This window comes from Spinacia oleracea, chromosome 5 (genome assembly GCF_020520425.1).
Source record: "Spinacia oleracea cultivar Varoflay chromosome 5, BTI_SOV_V1, whole genome shotgun sequence".
NCBI classification, from domain to species: Eukaryota; Viridiplantae; Streptophyta; class Magnoliopsida; order Caryophyllales; family Amaranthaceae; genus Spinacia; species Spinacia oleracea.
This window is the reverse complement of record NC_079491.1, coordinates 41252880-41263337: the sequence shown is the minus strand read 5'-3', so window position 1 is coordinate 41263337 and position 10458 is coordinate 41252880.

Genomic DNA, 10458 nt, shown 5'->3' with positions numbered 1-10458 from the left:
AGCGACTTGTAAAAAAAATAAAATAACTCTTTGTGTCGTTGTTAGGCCTCCTATGACGACAATGTTCGGCTCCAAAACCGAGCACGCTAATCGAAATAACCTTGGATGTCACATGGGCAAAGTATTCAAAAAAATAATGTTCAAATAGAGTCTTTAAAGAAAAATAATGTTCGAATAAAAAAATAAATCCGAGTCTAGACTAGGCTATGCCAAAAGTACAATCTAAATCCTAAGTCTTAGTTGTCTTATCCATAGAATCGGTCCTAATGCTTGGTGTCGTTCTGCAAGTCAAAAGGTTAAACCATATTGAGTCTCCCTTCCTAGCATTTAAATCAATGAGCACCCATATGTAATTGTCATCCCTTGCTAAGAATCCACGGCTCAATACTCTCTCACCAACAAGAAGAATATATTATAGTATTTGCAAAATGGAAACAGTCACATTCTGAAAATCATTCCCCTATAGTCGCACAACCCCCAAAGTGAACATAAGGTGTCAATACCATTAGCAAAAAATTAATGGCCTCAAGGCTTATGATCACATTGGGTCACGACTATCATAGTCCTCTCGAGCCACTCGCACCTTGAAGTATTCCTAAGTACGGACTAAAAGATTTTCCATGAAAGCAACATGACAAACCATGAAAATACCCAAATCGGCATTGCATAAGGCTACCATTGGGGTAAAGCAATACACACTAAGAGAAAAGCCGCACTAATGATTCTAGTCTTGCAAAAATGAAAATTCGATCTCCCCAATTAACTACCTTGCCAACATTAAGCAAAATGGCGCATGACAAATGAACACCCAAGGGTTAAAATCTAAAGTGTCAACCAACAAAAGTTATGGTCCAATTAGCCTAAGTCTGAGAGTCGCTTGGTCAAGTGTTACAGGCTTACGCCACGTCATTATTTTGAGTCTAGGCCACCTCCTTGTATTCATACACGGGTTATAATCAGAAAGATTAATGAAAGTTCGAGTCTAAATCACAACTTCCAATTAAATCCCAGAAACCGGAGTCTGAAAAGAAACGAAAAAAAAATTATTTTCGATGTAATTCTTTCGTTAAATTTCAATAAGGTAAAAATAACATTTTGAATCTACGCTATTTGCACATTTTAAGAAACGACTAAATACGCTTGCAAAGTAAGACAATTAAAAGGTCCACCCTAGGCCTACTAAAGTTAAAGGTCCACTATAAGCCTACCAAACGAGGCTCACTCAGTCTCGCCTCGTGACTCAAAGACCACAACCATCTACCTTTTAGCCCAAATAAAAAAATTGAAGGATTTATGTTGGGGAGAAATCCCAAGCAAAAAGAAAAAAATAGAAAGAGAAAAGGGAGAGCGAAAAGAGCAAGCCATGAAATACTTAGCCCGTACCTCCCAAAGTGCGAAATTTACCCAAGTAAACGAAGGGAAAAAATTGAGTCAACCAATCCAAATCATAAAGTTCTACGATGTCTACCCTTTCCAATCTTTATGTTCTTAGACGCCTTCGCTCTGGGGCCCCTGCTCAGCTCATTTAACCCATCCATATTCTCATTGCCATAACCCAAGAAACCATTACCTCGACTCTTGTTCTTGAACTTGTTATCAACTACAAACCACATACGGCCGTTGACACGTGCGTCATACCCATTATTTCCAAGACCTGCTCTTACGCCACCATTAGCATAATGACCATATAACTTATTTGGATACATCCTGTTGATATACCCTTGAGCCGTCCCCATGCTACTCATCGGCCTTGGTTGATGTAAACTCATGACACTAGCTTGAGGCTGCAAATTGTGAGTCCTAGCAGATGTAATCCTCATGCTTGACTAAATACCTATACAAATTATCCTATCTCATTCAACCCATCTTTCAAGCCGTCTTGAGTCACGAATAAAAAAGAAGACAAATGAAAAGTACAAAAAAAAGTAATAAATAATGAAAAAGCAAACTTTGCAAGCCTTTAAAAGTTCGTCTAAAAAGAAAAGGAAGCATTTGGCGCACCAAAAAGATCCGCCCATAAATCATTTTCAGCGCCCACAGCTGGGCGCCGAAATCTCAAACGCCCCAGCCTGGGCGCTGAATCTCTCTGCTTGCCAAATTTTGTCCAGAAGTGCTCGTCATTTTATCCGCACATGCACGGAAAAATAACGAACACTTGGAGGGGTACAACACGTATTCAAATATACGTACCACCAAAAAAAAAGATAATACATGTACTCAAAAATAATATAAAACAAATTTTTGGCTTACGGCAAAGCAACAAATTAAAATAATAATAAACTTCACTTATTCTACCGTTTCAAATAATATGTTTCCATCTCAGAACATACTTATCGAATTCGGCATTCTAAGAAACCATTTTCTAGGCTAAGAACTACGCAAGACCTGATTCCAAATTAAATCAATTTAAGGCGGATACGTAGGCAATCCATGATTCGGTCCAACCAAATTGCAAAAATATTAAAGCCTATAGAATAACAAGAATAAAAAATAGAGTCCCTTATTGAAATTTAATTACTTGCAATCCAAGTCGAAAGAAAAATTTAAGTAAAAAAAAAAGAATCCAAGTCATCAAGATGCCAAAACGAGCACACATCAAAAAATAATAAGGGCACGTACCATTGCCAGAAGGAGCACTCACACTCCTAGGCACTTAGCCAAGACTCAAAAGATCGCTTTGCCTCAATTGAATGGGGGCTAGCGCAAGCGTCCATGACCTCTAAAGTACTCGACTTGACCCCCCCTAAAGCGAACTAACTCACTTAAAGACTTTCTTTCACCACTTGACATAGTCGTTCGCTTAAAGACCTTCTTTCACCACTAAGACACAGTCATAATCGCCAACAAGTAATAACGGCAGTAAGCTTGCAATAAAGAGGATTGTTCTATGGCGTCGCCCCATCGTTCCTTCGAGCTCAGGGCACCCGTTCATGGTAACTCAAATGCTCGCGAATCCCCTTTGAAATAAAATCAGACATTGTCAATAGGACTTGGCACTTAACCAAGGCTCACCCTACTCAGACATATGACACGGGCCTCTAAAATCGAAATCTAAAGCATCATTAATGGGAAGACATAATAGCAACTGGGGGCTAAAAAATTGAAATGAAAGAGCTAGGGAAAGAACTAAGTATACCTTGACCTTTTATACAGACATACACCAAGTAAATCTAAGTCAATTTGAAAACGGTTTATATTCCCGCAATTCTAGAAAAGATGGCCCTAAAAGCCTAAAGCATATGCCAAACGGGCACAAGTAATATCTTGACACCTGCACCCTGGCTTCCAGCAAATCCTTAGACAGCATTCCAAAAACGTAACAGTATTTTGATTCACTCATGTAATCCTGTACGAACCCTTCTATAAGTCAAACTTACTTAGGACACCTCGGATTGTACACAGTAGGACTCGGATTTCAAATAATTTTCAAAGACTTCTCCGAACATAATAAAGTGTCGTTGGTTTAATCTAAGTATGCATTTATCTCGATGTTGCAAGTGAGTCAAAAAGATTTCTAAATATGATTATGGGTAAAGAAAGGCACCTAGCTTTTGGTCAAGGCACACTTCAACATGTGACTACCTTGACCATGGCAATGTAGCACCATACGACAATTACAAAAGAAATAGCAAATCACTACTCGAACGTACCTCGCACTAAACGAGTCTGGTTCAAACTATTCCTTATCCATGTCACCATGAATACATAAAAACGTATGCCAAGCATTATAGCACCAAGCCAATCCCGTAGCTATAATTGGGGGCTTGAGAAAAACACTCTAAAAATGCTCGAAATGACGATTTTACCGCAAATTCTCGATGCTAATGCTATACATACGTCATAGGGGCTCAATCCTAAGATTTGATCGTGTAAAACGAACCTTAGAATGGCTACAATCCCTCCCAAATTCTAAGCGCTACTTACAGTATATAAGGTCACCCCACTAACAAGGGTAACTGAAAATCGCGAGTCACCGTAACTCCGATCAAACTACTGCACATAACGCTCGCTCTATAAAGCACCCGTTACACAGTCTACGTCATTCCAAAGCAAAAACGAAAGTCCTGCCTGGGGCGCACTTTCAACGCCCAGGACCAGGCGCCAGAGATTCCGACGCCCAGCTCTGGGCGCTGAAAATCAACTCCAGGCAAAGGCTGTCGAGGATAAACAAAAAAAACATCCATGAATCCTCGCATCGAACGAAGTAATAAGCCGTGCAAACCCACGCAGAAGGTGCTACACTTGTTCGAGGACCTGAACGAGGCGTAATGAAGTACTCCAAATCCAAAAAATAATAATGATATCCCAACACCTGGAGGAATGTTCTAAGACACGCCGTTAGGCCACCCAAGCCTACGTCGCACCGTAAGTTTAACCATCCCAGAGTACAAGTTTAAAAGAAAAAAAGAGAATAAGTCATATTGCGCTAATGCGGGCACAACCAAGAACATGTGTAAAAGAGGCAAAGACTACTTATCGCCCAAATTCAAAATGCAAGCCACACGACTTCTACATTAAGGATTGAAAGTAGCAAAACATTACCTGCCACGGAAGGGATAGCTCGCACCTACACGAGCGGAACCCCAAGGCATCTTTCTCGAAAGAACCTACAAAAATCGTACGCCAAAAGGAAGCATCCCAACATGGATACTTGGGGGCTCCAAGCTACGAAACAACCATAGCAAAATAAAAAATCTCGAAGCAAATATTTGAACAATCGAAAGGACACAATGATTGAGCCCACTTCATGAATGGGCCTGAACCCTATCAAGCTTCTAAGCAAACTATGCAAAATCAGTCATTGCTCAAAACAAAAATGATTCAAACAAACTGATTAATAGACCGCACACAACGGCCATTCTATGAACGCTCGTTCGCACATACATATCATCATTCTAAGTATCGAACATTCACGAACGCGTTCAAAAGAAGAATATATACAAGAGCGATCAAGATCTTACGCTTCAAGGAATGTTCCTCGGGCCATATAGACTCGCCCAACTGTTGCAATAACTGTACGCCTTAAAGAGCAACAGTTCCTTAAAATAATCGCCCCAAAGAGACAAGCACCATAGTCCACCAATCGGCTACGGCTTCTCAAGAAAATCATCACGTTCTAAAAATAAAGAAAAAACAAAAGAGAAGAGAATACATAGAACTTCCAAGTGAAATAAACGAATGAACAAGAGGTCAACTGTGTCATCAAAAGACCAGCCCAAACAACACTTTCAACGCCCCACCTGGGCGTGAATTATTTCAACGCCCAGGCCTGGGCGCCGAAAATGAACCTAGGCTCAAAAAAAAGGGCCCTAACTTCTATTGGGCCCTGCCGCATCCATTCGATTGGAAAATTGCCGATTTCTTTACTGAAAGTCGAACCTCACGGCTTTGTTAAGAGTAGCACACCACTACAAAGATCGCTCGCACTTACGAGCACAATCCCAAACATGATCAAGGACATCACAAAATGCGTACCCCCAAGGAATCTCTTTGACAAGAAATGACCATCAAGCAAGAATGCTTGGGGGCTCGAAAGAAAATATATATTATGCAAAGTTAAAACAATATTCCAAGACTACGTTGTACGAAGTCCCGTGTTTGGATGTCTCAAAAAAATAAAACCAGTTTACGACCTCAAGACAAAGGTCGCCGTTGATACTTATACATAGTCCCAAAATCAAGGACCCAGGTAGTGGCAAAATTGAGCCGAAAAGACTAGCTCAAAACCATGAAAAGGTGATGACCACGAGACTATGGTCCATCTAAACACATTGTCAACCCACATTCAGGTTGCAACTAAATCCGAGCATCCCTCGAAAGAATTCGCTCCTATAAGAATGAATAAAAAGAAATTCTCAAAAGAAATCACAAGAAAAAAAATGAAATAGGGACTTGCCCACCTCAATCGGGCAAGATCGAACCACGCGAATTCCAAATCAAGAAAAAACGAATTCAGGGACGTCCACCCTCAGCGGATAGGGCTCGCTCACCTTCAGCGGGCGGGGTCTGCGTCACTAGCCGCGCAGATCCTCAGTTTTCGAAAAAAATAAAATCTTCAAATTCAAAATAGGCACGCCATCTTTAGCCGGCGGGGTCTACGTCATAAACCGCGTAGGTCCTTATTTTCAAAAAATAAAACAAATTTCAAAATAGATTCGTCCACTTCTATCGGACGGGGTGTCCACCCTTAGCGGACAGGTTCGCCATCTTCAGCCGGCGGGGTCTACGTCACAAACCGCGTAGGTCCTTATTTTCAAATTTCAAAAATAGATTCCTCCACTTCTATCGGACGGGGTGTCCACCCTTAGCGGACAGGCACGCCATCTTTAGCTGGCGGGGTCTGCGCCACTAACCGCGCAGGTCCTTAGTCGCTGCAGCAATAACTTTTTCTGGTTTTCCGTTTTTTCCAAAAAGAACGATGTGAGTAGCTTTTGGTTTTCCGTTTTTCCAAAAAAGAACGATGTGAGTAGCTTTTGGTTTTCCGTTTTTCCCAAAAAAGAACGATGTGAGTAGCTTTTGGTTTTCCGTTTTTCCAAAAAAGCGATGTGAGTAGTTTTCCCTTTTTTCAAAAATTAAAGGATTAGTTTTCCGTTTTTCCAAAAAAGAACGATGTGAGTAGCTTTTGGTTTTCCGTTTTTTCCAAAAAAAGAACGATGTGTGTAGCTTTCCCTTTTTCCAAAGATTGGTTTTCCGTTTTTTCCAAAAAAAGAGCGATGTGCTGGATTTTCCTTCGTTTTACGTCCCATAAAAACAAGGGGGTTTTCTCGTTTAGCTAACCCTGAAAATGAGAATCTTTAAAACATTTTTACCTCGTGATTGGGCTTGCCAGGCCCAATTACACTTTATAGCTTTGATTTCGAAAACATCTGTAGCTACTCCCAATGACAAAGTGAGGGAGTTTCTACGCACCTTTAGATCCTTCCAATGACAAAGTGAGGAAGTTTCTATACTATCCGTTGACAAATCCCAATGACACGTGAGGGATATGTCGACACTTCAAGTGATGACCCTTAAGTCAAATGTTATCACTCGGGGGCTCGTGAGACCCTCGCCAAAACAGGTCACCATGGCTTGTGCGACGCACTCCGTCTAATACTTTGACCATCGTCTTACTCCAAGACTCAGTCAAAGTGGGGGCTAACTGTAGACACCTACTTTTATCCCCATTCCCGAAAGGGAAGGTTCGATGATGAAAACGTAAATCTCCACTTGACAACGCATCTCCTATAAAAATAACGAATCTCAATTCCCCTTTTCATTTCACCCGAAACCTGCTATTTATGGAAACCTGCTAAAAATAGTAACTGCCGTAATGGGTAGTTGTTAAAAGTGGCAAGTCATAAAAGATAGAAACCTGTCAGAATTAGGTGTTGCACTCCAACATAAATCCTAAATGAGATAGAAATTGCGAGAGAATCCTATTCCTAATATGATTCGAAAGTAAGAGTTACGTATTAATTAAAATCCTAACGAGCCTAGAGTTCGTAACGGGCCCAGACGCATTCCGTCATAAGGTTAATACGCACTAAAAGACTTAATTAAGTCTCAAACACTCCAGATTTTAGGAATCCGAATCTGACTAAAAAAAACAGCCCAGATCCTATTTTCAACGCCTGGTTCTGGGCGCCTAACTCTTCGGCGCCCAGGCCTGGGCACTGAAAATACCTGGGACGTGTTATTTCCTAATTCCTCGTGGATTAGAGTTCTACAATTCTATCTTTCCACGAACTCTTTTCTATATATAGGGCCCTAAGCTCGACGTGAAAGGACACACAACACACAATTATTATTCTGAGTATTGACTCTAAACCCCTAAGCCTAAGCCTCACGCTGCAAAACTGATCACGCGTTCTGTGGCAATCGATCCATAAATCGAACAGAACGTATCCCGTCCCATAATTTGAGGTTCGTTAAATAAAAGGAGAAATAGCAAAGTCAAAGTGGTTAGTTTTCTGAGAACCGTGACGCACCTCTCAAGGGTGCGTCGTAATGTGTCCCTTTTCCATGGTTCAATTGCTTTCCTCGCCCTTTTATGATTAGTTTAATAGTTAACGCATGTCCCTTCAATAATTTAGGCTGAGCTAGTAAGGATATCCTGCCTCTGGAGTTATCGAAGAGCGAGTACTCCTCTCGGTAGTTACAGTCCCCCGAACCCTCAATCTCTACCCTGCGGGTGTACGTTGAGCGATCCCCACCACCAGGGATCACAAGGGAACCTACGGCCGTCGTGGTCAAACATAATTGCACTCCCTTTATGTCACGAAAACCGGGTTTTGTCAGTTTTTCTCATTGTCGTTAAAAACTGAATGGCGACTCCTATATTACTAGTCAATTGGGTGTAAACTCACAGGAAATCCAATTACACTTGATTTGAAAAAAAGAAGCGTCACACCCACGAGGGACGAGGTTACGCATTAGCCTCATGCTTTTTCGACCCCCTCACACTACAGCTAATGCAGCAATCCGTGCTCCATTTCCCACGCGTAGATCCATCTCGACTTTATCAAGCCGTCTACTTCTCCTTAGTCCCTGCGAATTGGAACATAAGTGTGAGCCACAACCAGTATCTAATACCCAAGAAGTAGAATTGGCAAGATTACAATGTATAACATACATACCTGAAGTAGAAGCAACGTTCCCGTTCTTCTCATCTTTCTTTCTCTTTAAGAAATCCCTCTTCCAATGCCCCTTCTTCTTGCAGTAGAAGCATTCAGAGTCGGCAGGAGAACGAGTCACCCTCTTCTGTTTACCAGAACTGGTGCCGTTGGACTTGGATGAGGGTGTAGCCTTGCCCTTACCCTTCTTGCCCTTATTCTTGCCTGATTTCTTGAAGTTCTTGCCCTTACGCACCATAAGAACATCGTGCTTATTCTCTTGCTTGAGCGTCTTTTCAGCGGTTTTCAGCATACCGTGAAGCTCAGTAAGAGTTTTCTCCATGCTGTTCATGTTGTAATTCAACTTGAACTGATCATATCCACTATGAAGCGAATGGAGAATGATGTCAATAGCCATTTCATTTGAGACGTCCGAATCTAGAGCGCTCATGTTCTCAAAGAGTCCAATCATTTTAAGAACATGTGGGCTCACTGATTCTCCTTTCTTGAGCTTAGTCTCAAGGATCAACCTCTGAGTCTCGAATCTTTCGATTCTGGCTTGGTCCTGAAACATGTTCTACAACTCCGAGATGATTTGTTAAGCATCCGAGTTAATGAACGTTTTCTGAAGTTCAGGACTTATGGATGCAAGCATCACACATTTGACATCCCTGTTGGCCTGGATCCAACAATTAAGGGCATCTTGAGTTACCTCCGGCCTAACCTCTTCCGGTAACTCTTCCTCTAGGACATATTCCTTTTCCTCATGCATAAGAACTATTTGCAAGTTCCTTTGTCAGTCGAGGAAATTGTTGCCATTCAACTTCTCTTTGTCGAGAATTGAACGCAGGTTGAAAGTGTTATTGTTTGCGGCCATTTGATTACTACGAAAAGAATTTGCAATAAATAACCATTCATAAACTTTAATAACCTTGAAATAAAAGCTAACATGCAATCATTAAAGCTATTAAACATTTAATTAATTCAAAAAGCAAAACATGGTCCAAAAAGAATGAAACGATTCCAAGACCCCAAAAGTCCTAAATCCTTAAGCAGCTTTGGCATGTCTTAAGTAGTTTAAGATTCTAGGTAAACAAAACCTATTGCTAGTAATCTCCAAATTACTCTTGGTTAATAAATTAATACCGTAACTTGTCCCATTGCCACAACATAATGCCATTGTTGTTTGAGTTGAAACCACAATCAACGTGCTCCTTTGGGACGCCTTACCACCTAAGTCAACTAAAATAGCACCTCTCTTTGGCGTAAACCTACTACCTTAGATCCTTAGATTTTTGTAAGTCCTTGATTTTGAAGGCAATTTTTAAACTCAATATTACTTTGGACCTAGTTGTTTCTATGTTGGTTCGATTATTTAGTGAACTTAATCTAATCGAGTCATATGAAAACAACCTATTCATGCATACATACATACATTCATACATTCAAGCATAATATATATATATCAAAGTGCATAAATAAATGGTGATCTAGTATAGCCCAAAACATCTTGTCTTGAAGCATCCAATCTTCATCGCCTCCTTGTTAGCTTGGCATCGTCTTGAATCTTCGTTCAAATGCTAACTTAAAGTTCTAAACTTAGAAATACTTGAAATTAATTAAAATTACATCAAAATTTCCATGGTACGCAGACCATATTTAAAACTTTACATTCAAAGATAGAACGGTCCGCAGACCGTATTTAACTATCCTAAATGGCCATACTAGTCACTTGGAGTACCTGCATTACATAAAATATATATTCTATGCATTCACCCATTCGTATGCTAAAATGAATGACCCATATAAATATGCAAGTATTTACGTGAATTAATTAAAATTCACGTTCACATAAACGCGTCCT